The sequence below is a fragment of the Beta vulgaris genome, chromosome 4 (assembly GCF_026745355.1).
Source record: "Beta vulgaris subsp. vulgaris cultivar EL10 chromosome 4, EL10.2, whole genome shotgun sequence".
In the NCBI taxonomy this organism is placed as follows: Eukaryota; Viridiplantae; Streptophyta; class Magnoliopsida; order Caryophyllales; family Amaranthaceae; genus Beta; species Beta vulgaris.
In genome coordinates this window covers 54,683,744-54,696,149 of record NC_079205.1, presented here as the reverse complement: position 1 = coordinate 54,696,149, position 12,406 = coordinate 54,683,744, and positions in this window count along the sequence as shown.

Below are 12,406 nucleotides of genomic sequence, written 5' to 3'. Positions count from 1 at the left end.
GAAGTTTTTGTCTTTTTGCGTTTTTTTTGGGCTCTTTTTTCTTTGTGGATAGTTTTTAGAGGAGATGAGATGGTATCCTCAAAACCAGGGGGGAATAAGGGTCCAGATGAAAAATATGAGGTTGATCGTGAGTTGGGCTTGCGAAGAGGAATGTATCTGTTTGATATTGGTAATGGACTGGCGTGGCTGATATTTGGGCTTTGGGGTATTGAAATGGAATGGGTATTTGAGATGGGAGAGAGTCCAGGGCCTCTTACTGAGCAAGGTGAGGGGTTTTTTGGGATTGATGATTGAGAGAAAGGTGGGGCCACAAAATTTTTTGATACTGACTTTTGTTGTTTTCCACAGTTTTTGGGAGGGGAATAGGCGGCGCCTACATTAAGGTTTGTCTTTTCGGGGCTAATGATAAGAGGGATGGCTGATTGGGAAACGTGGGCATTAAGTTTTTTGTCGTCTTGGTTTGTGTGCATACCGGAGGAACGAGATTTTTTGCTTTTTTCAGGGGAGGATTTTTCCGGCGAGTTAATCGGGGAGGTGTATTCCGGTGGATATTTGAGATCAGGGATTGGCTTTTGGAAATATGAAGGCCCATCTTCAAAAACTTGGATTTTGAACTTTTTCCATTTATTTCCATAGCTAGTTTAGCGTTGATTTTGAACAAGACGTCGGTGCAAACTAGAATATTAGCATAATCGTACTGTGAATGATCCACTGACAGGACTCGTCCGAAAATGCATCCAACATTGTAAAAGTTCTTGTAACCCCAGGCCGATAAAGGTACACCATACACTTTTAACCATGTTTCGCGCCATAATGACTTTGATGAATCATTTACATCACTAAGATGGATGAACCAACTTTCTAGCCATTTACTGTCAAGCATGGCAATTTTATCTTCCATTGATCTGAAGGTTATAAGGTGTAACATACCTCCAAGAGGATGAATGGTGAGACAATTGACTCCCTCAGCGAGGATCCCTTCAAGGATTGAGTTTGAATGCGAGGAGGATGAGGTGACTCCAATAACGCTCCTGCTTAGGAATTCGTCATTTTCAGGGTTTTTATTCCCTTGAATAGTTGCAAAGCAATCGTCTTCAATCTCTGTGGCACGTAGGTTATCTCTGGTTTCTTCCGTATCAGGACCAAGAAGTCGGGAATTCATACAACGGTGCCCACTTGGTTCAAAAAAGAATTTCTCCAGTTTCGGGTTCGTTTCGTTCATATCCTTAGGGTGAATTGGGCTAGAGTTTGAGAGGTCGGGTAGTGAAGGGGGAGATGATGGGTGCGAAGGTGGAGGTGGAGGTGGTGGAGGAGGTGGAGGAGGTGGGGGGGGGGGGAAGGATGATGAGGGTGGGTGAGGAGGTGGCGGAGGAGGTGGTGGAGGAGGGGGAGGATGAGGGTCAGGATCAACGACTTGTTTATATGATCGGTTATCCTTTTTGGCTTGGGCATGGAAGTGTATAGGTTGGGGTCTGTGCATGTTATGGTAAGAATGATTCGACGCCCTTGGGTTTGGGGGACGGTGAGGGATCCTATCATATTTGGCTGGTTGAACCAGCATCTGAATTTGACCAATTTTTTTCCCGTTGAAGTGTTGGATTGCACCCAGTAGGGATGAGGTGCTTTCGAACTGGACGAATGCGAATTTGTGTCTCCATTTAGGTTTTATATTTTGCACAATGAATATATTTGTTATTCTGCCATGGTGAAGACGAAGAGGTTCAAGGTCTCTTAATGTGGTGTTTAGGGGAAGGTTTGATATGAAGGCGGTTTTTGTGGCTGTAGGGATGGGTTTTCTCTTCCGGCGGTTCACTGTAGTCCATTCATGAAGATTCTTAGGAAATCTACCACTCTCTCTCACTTTTTCGCTCTTTCTCTCTCTACCACTTTCTCTCTCCATAATAGTGGTAAGTTGTTAGAAAAATTAGACATAAATTTTGCATAGAAAGTCTAAAAATGAAAAAGAAAAAAGGATTTTGTTAGAATATTTATACTAAAGAAAAGTAAGATAATGAAATTATAGTCATAGTCCAGGCCGCATTTTTGTTTTAGATAATAGGTAAAATTGGCCTCAACATCCTTTTTTTTTTATAATTTTTGGTTTTCATTATAGGAGAATGAGCTCCAAAGTTCAAGGTACACCTAATCATTTAGTTACATGCTCCTCAAAACACAGATTACATAAGTTTCATGAAAACTAACATCACAGCCAAGCAAGGAACTCATCACTCCGTCTAAACCCTGCTTTGCTAGAGCATCGGCTACAATATTCGAACCTCGACATTTGTGGACAATTGAGAGATCTAACCATCTTTTCCTCGCGTTTCGGATGAAATTTAGTCGCGTTTCGGATCAACATCCTTAACTATAGCTTGGATGCATCCAACACTACCAACTACGAATAATAGCCTAAACACCATCAACTATGGGGTGGGGGTGCATTCTGTACCATAAATAAGGCGGGAAGCCTAATATGTTGCCAAAGACGGTGGATTTTTATGGTACAGACTGCACCCCACCCTGTAGTTGGTGGTACAGACTGCACCCCACCTCCTAATTGGTGGTGTTTAGACTACTAGTCATAGTTGATGGTGTTAGGTGCACCCAAGATAAAATTTAAGGTGTTGAGGCCAATTTTACCTTAATAAATATACCAAATAAATGGTCGTATATACCCAAAAACATTGAGCTTTCGTTTTGGTTGATCATATGAGGTAGAAGTTCTTAAAGTGAACTTTTTTTTTGTATATTACTTCCTAGTAAGTAGAATGTTGCTCGGTTAAACATGGGAAGTTAATTCTCATGGAAAGTGCCATTTATTAGGGAGACCTAGATAAAAAAAATTCCTCCATTTAGGCTATGTTTGATTCAATTTTAATTTGACTTATCCTATTTTATCTAAATTTATATTCTAGTTTATTGTGTTGTCTAACATACTTAATTCGTTTTATTAAATTTATTTTATCTTATTTGATCTTATCCCAACTTATTTTTTATGAAATAAGTTAATATAAGTTGAACAAAACATAGCGTGTGGAAACTGGAAAGTGGAATTTCTAGAAAATGCAACTTCTCATATTTTTGTCTACCAAGTAACAATGTTATCTTCCACTTCCTAGTAAATCATACTTCACATGATTTTTCATGTCAACCAAAGTGCCAAACTACACCTAATTATCTTCGTTTTCGAGTCTTAAATTGAACAATTATTTTTGTTGTTCTTGTAATAAAGTGGGTCTTGACTCTAGCTATATTCTCAGATGACCCTTCAACCTTATCTAGCGCAATTTTTTTTTTTTTTTTGGTTGTGGTGCATTTTGCGAAATCTTAATTAGTATTTTGGTTCGGGCTATATTTCAAGTTAGTTACAATTGTTAAATTTATTATTATTTACAAATTTTTCTTAATTAATTGTATTAGCTTTTCGAAATTTTTTATCTAGTGCAAATTTGGATAATAGACATTATGTCATGATAAATTGTTATTAATAAACCCCTCAAAAAAAACTTATAAGGAAATGGGGATAAAAATAACAATTTTAATGGAATTATAAGATTTTATTATGTATTATTTTGAAACATCTATACTAATATATTAAAAGGCGTGCGCAAACAAAAAACGGTGCCACGTGACACTCTCCCTAAGGGAGTTTTACTCCATGTAATCCACAACAATTTAAAAAAATAGAAATTGTGTAGTATAGGTTTTGATCCTGAGACCTTAAGAACATATACTAAACTCTTAACCACTAGACCAAATAACATTTAGTGTTATCATCTTAATTTATAGTATTAATAAATGAACATTTTTCTTACCCGGGGCGTAGCCCGGGCATAATAATAGTTAAACATTGAAATTGTAGTGGATTGATGGTTAAACTTTCACATATCATCCAATTGGCACCGTTCCTTTACTAGGAATACGTTTTAATATATTGTATAGATTCTCTTTTTTTTTTTTCTGTAAATAGCCTCGAATTTTCTCCGATTTTCGGAGAAGTTTTTCTTACTCGCCCTCTACACATTCAAATATCTCGAATACACTCCTACTCATATTTTCTAAAAAAAATCAAACACAAATGAAGTTTTGCTGAATTGAACTCTTAAAACATTTTATCAAGCCTAAACAATTGCTTCATGCGAAGTCCATAATTTTGTACCTAGACGATAAATGTAAAAACTTTGAGTTGGTTTTCAATAATTTATTTTCAGTTTTTATTGACAACTTGTTTTTCATGATATAGATATCTAAATCGCAACCGCGCGTATTATTCGTACATGTATAATGGTAAAATAGTTCGTATAATTTTTCATGATATTTAATTGTCTTTTTTTTTTTTAAGAACGGGGAAAACATACAGCAAAAAAAAAAAAAGAACCTAAAAAACAACTTAGTGCGCAGCAAAAGGGAAGCTAAAGTTCCGAGCAGATTTTGCCAAATCATGAGCGACGGCTACCTCTTCACGACTAACCTTCATTATGCAACACCCATAAAACGAGGCTGCAAGGAGCCAAATCTCGGAGATGGTGTGGACCAGGTACCCCAGAGTACATGACTTAGACGAAATAGCGGAGACGAGGGACTCCGAGTCAGTATACGGAAGAACCTGAGAGAAGCCGTTAGAAGACGCCCATTGGAGCCCTAAACGACACGCCTGAGCTTCCACCTGCAAAGCAGCGGAAGCCCTGAAGAACAAACTATCCTCAACTTGGAACTCAGAGGAGCAGATGTCAGCGACCCAAGCTGCAGTAGCGGTGTGAGTAGACTTGTCCCAAGCCCCGTCACACCTGACTAGGGTGTCGATGGAATAGCGGTCAAAATGGCCAAACACCACAGAATAAAACCCAAGAGGAGGCCTTACTGCCGAAACAGGAGGATTGGAAACCGGGCTTCGGTCCGCAAAGGAGGCATTATCAGAAAGAGACTGGGAGAAAACACCACGGAACCCTTCCATAGTAGCTCTAACATTATTAAAAACCTGATCGTTCCGGGTGCGCCAGATGCCCCATAACCCAGCGATAAACTTAGGAAGTCGCGGCCCATGCAGGCCTTCAGCCTCAATCATCCCAAGGATGTGGGAAGTTAACCACTCTCTAAAGGGCGGACTAATGGAAGAGCCCAAGTTAATCCCACCTTGCACTTCCCAGACGTCCTGAGCAAGGGGACAAAACCTAAATAGGTGATCATTATCTTCAACATCATGAAGACAAATGCAACAAGCCGCTGAGGGAAGAAGGGAGCGACGATGCAAATTGGCAGCTGTAGCCAAACCATTATGCCACAGTTTCCATAAGAAAAGTTTCCACTTCGGCATGATGTTCAGATGCCATAGGATTCGAAAAAATCGCAGATGGACGTCTGTCATGCTACAAATATCAGTTTGCTGGTGCTGTAATGCAATAACATAGCCAGTTTTCGTAGTATAGTTACCGGATTTGGTTACCGGCCATATACGGCTGTCTGCAGTAGTCGGAGAACTAGGGAGTTCAATCTCGGAGATAGCCCTAGCCGAACCCGGAGTGAACAGCCAGTGAAGCTTACGCAGGTCCCACCTGTGGGTGGGGGAGTGAATGAGGTCAGACACCCGCATCACGGCCGCCTCGTGAAGAGAAACATTATCCTTTAATATTGGCGTACTACCACCAACCCACTTGTCGCTCGAGGCTCTGATGGAGCACCCATTACCAACCTTCCAGACACAAGAGTCTAAAAGAGATTGACTAGCACGAAGTAGCCCCCGGCTACCCCAAGAGAGGCTACGGGGCCGAAGACCGCGATGGATCTGAGCGAAAGAGCATCTCGCGAATACCCGGGAAAGAAGCAATTGCGGATTGTGGTTAATCCGCCAGACTTGTTTCATAAGAAGCGCTTTGTTAAAGGCCGCAATATTCCGAATACCCAGGCCCCCCAGCCCTTTAGGCTGATGCAGAAGCTCCTTCCTCCGCCAAGGAATACCCTTGTCCTGAGCATTAGTCTAGAAGAAGCGAGATAACATGCGGTCCAGCTTACTGGCAATTGACGAAGGGATCTCAAACACGGACAAAAGGTTGACAATAGAGGCCACGAGGATGGAGTTAATAATAATAATTTTAGCCGACTGAGAGAGACCTTTACTCTGCCATTGACAAATGTTAGACGACATCGCATCTAGTATGGGGGTGAAATGTCGCAGCTTCGAATCCTTAATATCAACATTAATCCCCAGGTAGGACCCGAAAGAATCGTGAGCTTCCATACGAAGGATTTCTTTATAGCGAAGTTGCAAAGGCATCGAAATGTTGGGGTTGAATTTGATAAGAGATTTCTGAATACTAATCACTTGCCCGGAAATAGCACAAAACCGATCGAGCAGGGATTTCAAGTTAAGACACACTGCTTCAGAAGCTCGAATAAAGAACATGGCATCATCCGCAAAGAACAGGTGGGAAATCATAGGGCTCCCCTTGGAGCATTTGATTCCTGAAAACCTTTTTATATCCACCGCCAGGGACGTCATACGAGAGAGAATATCCATGCAAAACAGAACCAGGTACAAAGACAAAGGGTCTCCCTGCCTCAGACCACATTTCGGAGTGAAGGGCTTAGAAGCCACCCCATTGATGAGAATACGGTATGAGACCGTAGAGATGCACTGGTAAATGAGATGAACCCAGGGAGCTGGGAACCCATAAGCCCGCAAGACTCTAGTAAGGAATACCCAGTAAACACGGTCATAAGCCTTGTTCATATCAATTTTGAGAGCCGCCAGATACTTAGCTCCTGAGCGCTGTTTATTGATTGAATGAAGAAGTTCATGCGATAGCAAAATGTTGTCTGACATGTGACGTCCTGGAACAAAAGCGTTCTGATAGTTATCAATGAGCTGAGGCAGCACCGGTTGAAGCCTGGAAACCAAACACTTGGCTACACACTTATAGATCACGTTGCAGAGGCTAATGGGCCGAAAATGGGACACCTCTTCTGGGGAGTCCTTCTTCGGGATCAGAACGATGAGTGTTTGGTTCCACTCGGACAGCATGTAGCCTGTCTCAAAGAATCTAGAGACAGCAGAAATCACCAGGGGGCCGAAGGAGGCCCAAAAGGACTTGTAGAATGACGCAGGGAACCCATCCAACCCAGGGGACTTGTCATCACTGATACTAAACATAGCTGTACGAATTTCCGGCCCTGAAGGAGGCACTAAGAGCCGAGCAGCCTCAATCACCGAAACTTGGGGGAGATTTAACTCCCGCAACACGAGGTCAATATTCTCCCCTAAATTAATGCGGAATTCCGTGGGGGAAGAGCCCACCTCAAACACATCTTTAAAATGACTTAGAATCTGGCCCTCGATTTCCTGCGGGGAGTCAGTCCAATCGCCATCAGCTCCACGCAGCATAAAAATGCAATTCTTATGTTTACGCTGCCAGAAGCGCCTGAAGAAAAAACCGGACATAGTCTCCCCAAGTTGGGTGTACTGAAGTTTCGAACGTTGCTTCCAGTAGGAAAAAGCAAGAGCAGCAGAGTCCATGACATCCCGGCGTTGCCCGAGAAATTGAATACCCTGAGAAATAGACGCCAACCCTTGGCTCGAACCTGCCAGCTGGTCAGAGATTTTAGACCAGTTAATACCCCAAAAGAGACGCTTGTCGAGGCACCACGGTCGTAATTTGCCTCGGATAATAGATAACTTACGAGATAAAGTATACATGGGAGAGCCCGCAATACATAACTCAAGAACGGAATGAACAATGCTCCGAACTTCCGGGTGCGAGAGGCACCAGGTCTCTACTTGATAAGGCCAAAACCCCGACGAAGGAAGCAGATCAGTGAGGAGCATAATCGGAGAATGATCGGAAGTGGTTATAGGAAAATTTCGAATGATCGTATTAGGGAATTCGACAACCCAATTAGTAGAGATATAGGCTCGATCAAGGCGCTCCATAATCAAACCGGCATTTTCCCGGTTGTTAGCCCAAGTAAACCTAGGCCCAAAAAATGGAACATCTTGCAAGCCAAGAGAATGCTTCCATTGAATAATATCCTCCCACCCCCGAATGAGGGCTGTCCCCCCTAGTTTATCCGCATAACAATCAAGTTGGTAGATATCCCCTATTATGAGATAAGTATCATACTACCGGAGGAGAGGGTAGAGGGATTGCCAGAGCTCATTACGAAGATGAGTTTGCGAAGCGCCGTACAAAAACAGAACATGCCAGCATTTACCATTACTATTTTTTACAATCTTACAAAAGATAAAGTTGCGAGACTGACTAATGACCTGAACATCGAAGGGGCCCCAACAAAACAAAGCCAAACCCCCCTACTATTTTCAGAATCAACCCCACAACTAAAGCTAGGCCGAGCATGCTGCATTAGATTGTCTACAAACTGAAAGCTACTCTTAGTTTCTTGGAGAAATAAAAACGAAGGACGATGATGCAAAACCAACCACCGAAGGTACGGAATTCTCGGGCTAGTGGTGGAGTTGAGCCCTCGACAATTCCAAGCCAAATAACTAATGGATCCACCCCAGGCTGTCCAGGACCAGCCGCGTCCGCCATTGGGCAAACCATGAGATGCAGAGAACCGGCAACATGCAAACTTTCCACCAGAACAGGAGTAGCCCCAACCCCACCGACAGTAGCCTTACACTTTTTTCCATCCCAACTCGAGGAGGCAAATTCCGGAGACGAAGTAGCTGGATGTTTGTGCTTGAGCCGCGAAGTGATAGACTCGCCTGGTTCCACACCCAGAGCATAAGCCAGAGAGGCGTCAGTAATAGCCTTGGAAACAAACCTATCAACCTGCCTAGGAACCCAGAGGGTGAAGGCACCCTTCATTTCCCAATCCTCAAGACATCGACGACGACGCTTAACTCTTGCTTGAAATTCATCGACCTCGGGAAGAATGGCGCTGTCAAAAGATTGGCTTCGGCCCAAAGGAGAATCTCTGCGTTTTTTACCCGGGAACAGAAGCATCGGAGTCTGCATAGGACGCCGGACCTGAAGGGATTGCGAGGCCGAAACAGTAGGGGCTGGCACTGGAGTTGAGGTCGCAGAGTCTAAGGTAGACAAATCCAACGGAGATGACGGCGAGTATAAATCCCCCTGAAGATTAACCAGATGAGGCCGAAGAGGGTCATTGACTAGCTCCGGCGAGATTCGAAACCGTTCATTGATAAGAAGAGAAATATTGCGCAGAGCACGAGGTTCCCCCCAAACCGGAGACTGAGGAGAGGTGCCTGGGGAGAGGACTCGTGTTTTACCCGAGTGCTGAATAGACTCGGAGGAGGAGGACCCATGTTGCCAGTTACTCGGGCCCGCTTCATCCGGAGCTGGAGGGGCTCTGACCCGCCAGCCTTGATTTATCACATCATAGAGATACCCAGATGGTCTCACTGGACTGAGAGGAGCTTGTCCAAGCCCTAACTCTGTATTAACCCGTTGCGGACTTGCCACCGAGGGTCGAGGACGGGGAGATCCACAAAGACGGGGCAGGGCCTGGGTAGAGAGTTGGGCCCAAGAACCCAGTCCCACCGTCCCAAAAATACGACGCGGAGGAGCTTGAGGAGGATGGCGTTCAAACCCCAGGGGCCTTGGAAAGTTACCCAGTAAAGGGGCATCCGAGGAAGGAGGGACCACTTCAGAAAAACCCAGATCCATATGGGAGCTGTGCATGGGAGCCGAATTGATCTGGCCATGAGAAGGAAGATCTGGGCTAAACCGAGGAGTAGGAGAACGAACAACCCTGGTAGAGAACTCGTGTCGAGGCCATGAGTGCATAGTCGCTGGAGCCCCCGGATTCTCAGTATCCAGATTCATAGGTAGGTCCGGTGAGGATTCATAATATTCCTCCGAGGAAGAAGACGACTCATCTGCAGGGGGGTTAGCATAATACCATGGATATATATAGGGATCATGGAGGGGGACAAACCGGGAGGAACGATCATGGGTGAGAAGGAGTTTATGATTTCGATATGCAAACCTATCGCTTAAACCACGCAACTTATTAGTGAATAGAGGAATACCCTCCTCCGTGCGAAGGACCGCCATGCCTACATCCTCAAAGTCACGGATCCGGCGTTGAATAATCCGTTGTGCATCGTAAGCTGAGAGAGGACATCGCCCGGTATTGTGGCCCACACAACCGCATTCTTTGCAAAACCGATAGATACCTTCATAACGGAAAAACACCCACGATACCCGATTGTCCTCAAGCGGCACATAGCAGCCTGGAATTAGGGGACGAGTCAGATCCACTAGCACCCGAGCCCGGAGATAAGGATCGAGAGGCAGACTGGCCCCATAATTATCAAGAGCCTCGACATGTCCAACATGACTAAGGAGGCGGATAGTCCAATCCGCTTCCAAGAAGCGCCAGGGGAGATCCTGAACCCGGATCCAGATACTCGCCATATTAAACTGAAGGCTGGAAGGGATTTGGTGTGCTGAGGTGGCCCGAAACGTGATGGGTTTACCATCCATAATGGTAGTATGAGTGAGGAGTAGGGCTTTTTATCCAAAAGATTCTGACATTCGAAGATAAAGTACGGACCCGTACGAAGCACACGAATGGGAGCACGTGTCTCCCAATGATTGTTAACAATATTAAAGACAAGGCTTGACGTGGGTGGAGAGGTATCGAAGAAGACACCAACTACCGCATGAGACCAGTTAACATCGGGGATGGATGATTGATGGGGAGAGGGTTGAATTAAAATACCCATTCTTTGAGGGTGCGGATAATGAGGGGGGAAGGAAGATTCAGTGGAATTTGGGGATTCACGAAAAGGAGGGATATTCATGAGTGGGTTGTTCAGTGAGGATGGATAACAGTAGATAATTTATGAGACGGGCAGTTAAATTTAGGAAGTAGGTGGAGTAATAAATGGGATGGGTGAAAACCCCTTTTAAAAGAAGAGCAAATCTACTAAGGTAAGAAAACCAGAGGTGCCATGAGAACGGATTGCATGAAAGACATTTGGCAGCAGGGAGGGAATTTAGGGTTGAAAGGTGTAGTGCATCGAGGGATTGAGACAAACTAGCGACGGCGGTTGAAGACACAAGTGGAACTTCCTTACTGGAAGGGTATTCTCCAGAGAGAGATAATTCCCTAATTTTAGGGTTTTTTAAGGGTCAGTATGTACAACTTATGTTTGTCAACTATAGTGTTAATTGTCTATGGCTACCTTATGACTGCAATTGCATGATTACATATATTTAATTGTTAAATCAAATCACCGTTCCTCCTAAAGGGGGCCCTAGCTTGGAGTGGAATTGTCTCTACAATCTTGAAAAATGAAGTTGCAAAAAATCTCTTAGCATCTTGCATCCGGAAAAAATAGGTTGTGGAATAAACACTCTATTCTGGCATGATTTATGGGTGGGTGAAACCCCTCTGAAAGTTTTATGTCCAAGACTTTCAACCTTCACCCTTATTCTAATGCCACTGTAGCTTCATGTGGTTTTTGGGACAGAAATGAATGGAGGTGGTGTCTTGAGTGGAAGCGGTTCTTGAGACCCCAAGATCTTCGTGAGAAAGATGATTTGATGACAATCCTTGAGCGAGTCATTTTGCTCCCTATAGGTTCTGATTCATTCATATGGCTACCCCATAAAAATGGGACTTTCTCGGTAAAATTCGTAACTGAAGAATTAATGAAAGGCGCACAACAGTCTCACCTTGATGTCTTCAAAGGTTTATGGAACCAACACGTAGATGCAACCAACACGTAGAACATAGCACCCATGTACTCCGGGATTGTCACATAAGTAAAGAGGTTTGGGACTATGTTGGGATGCCCTTAGGATCTTTTGACGATTTCAGACTCTGGATTAGGGAAAACTTACAATCCACTGGCCAGTTTAGAGACCTGCCCTAGGCCTCTGTTTTTCCGTACATCTGTCATGAGATTTGGAAGGATAGGAATCAGTGTGTCTTTAAGAATCAGAAGGCTTCCACGCCCCAAGTTATTTGTCTGAGGGCTCTGGGGAGAGTTAGGGATTTTACCTTGGCCACAGAGACAAATACCGGGAATATTATCCATCCAATGTTCGCTCACCCAAACGAGTTTCTAATGATTCATGTTGATGCTTCCTTTATAGACATTCTCCAAGGTGCTGGGATTGGGGGGGTAGTTCGTAAGTCCTCCGGTCAGTGGATCGGGGGGTTTGGGAAGAAGATCTTTACAGATAACTCTTTTGCAGCTGAACTGACGGCGATTGCGGAAGCACTTCGACTTGTTGTGTTGAATAGTCTTCCTAAGGCTATTATATATTCTGACTGTAAGGATGCTATAAACCTCCTCATAGGAGGTCGATCTGACCGCTAGTTAAATTTGATTAATATGTGCAGGCAGTGGCTCACCCAGAGACCGGATCTTCAGATTAAGTACTGTAGCAGGCAGTTTAACCTCATGGCAGAC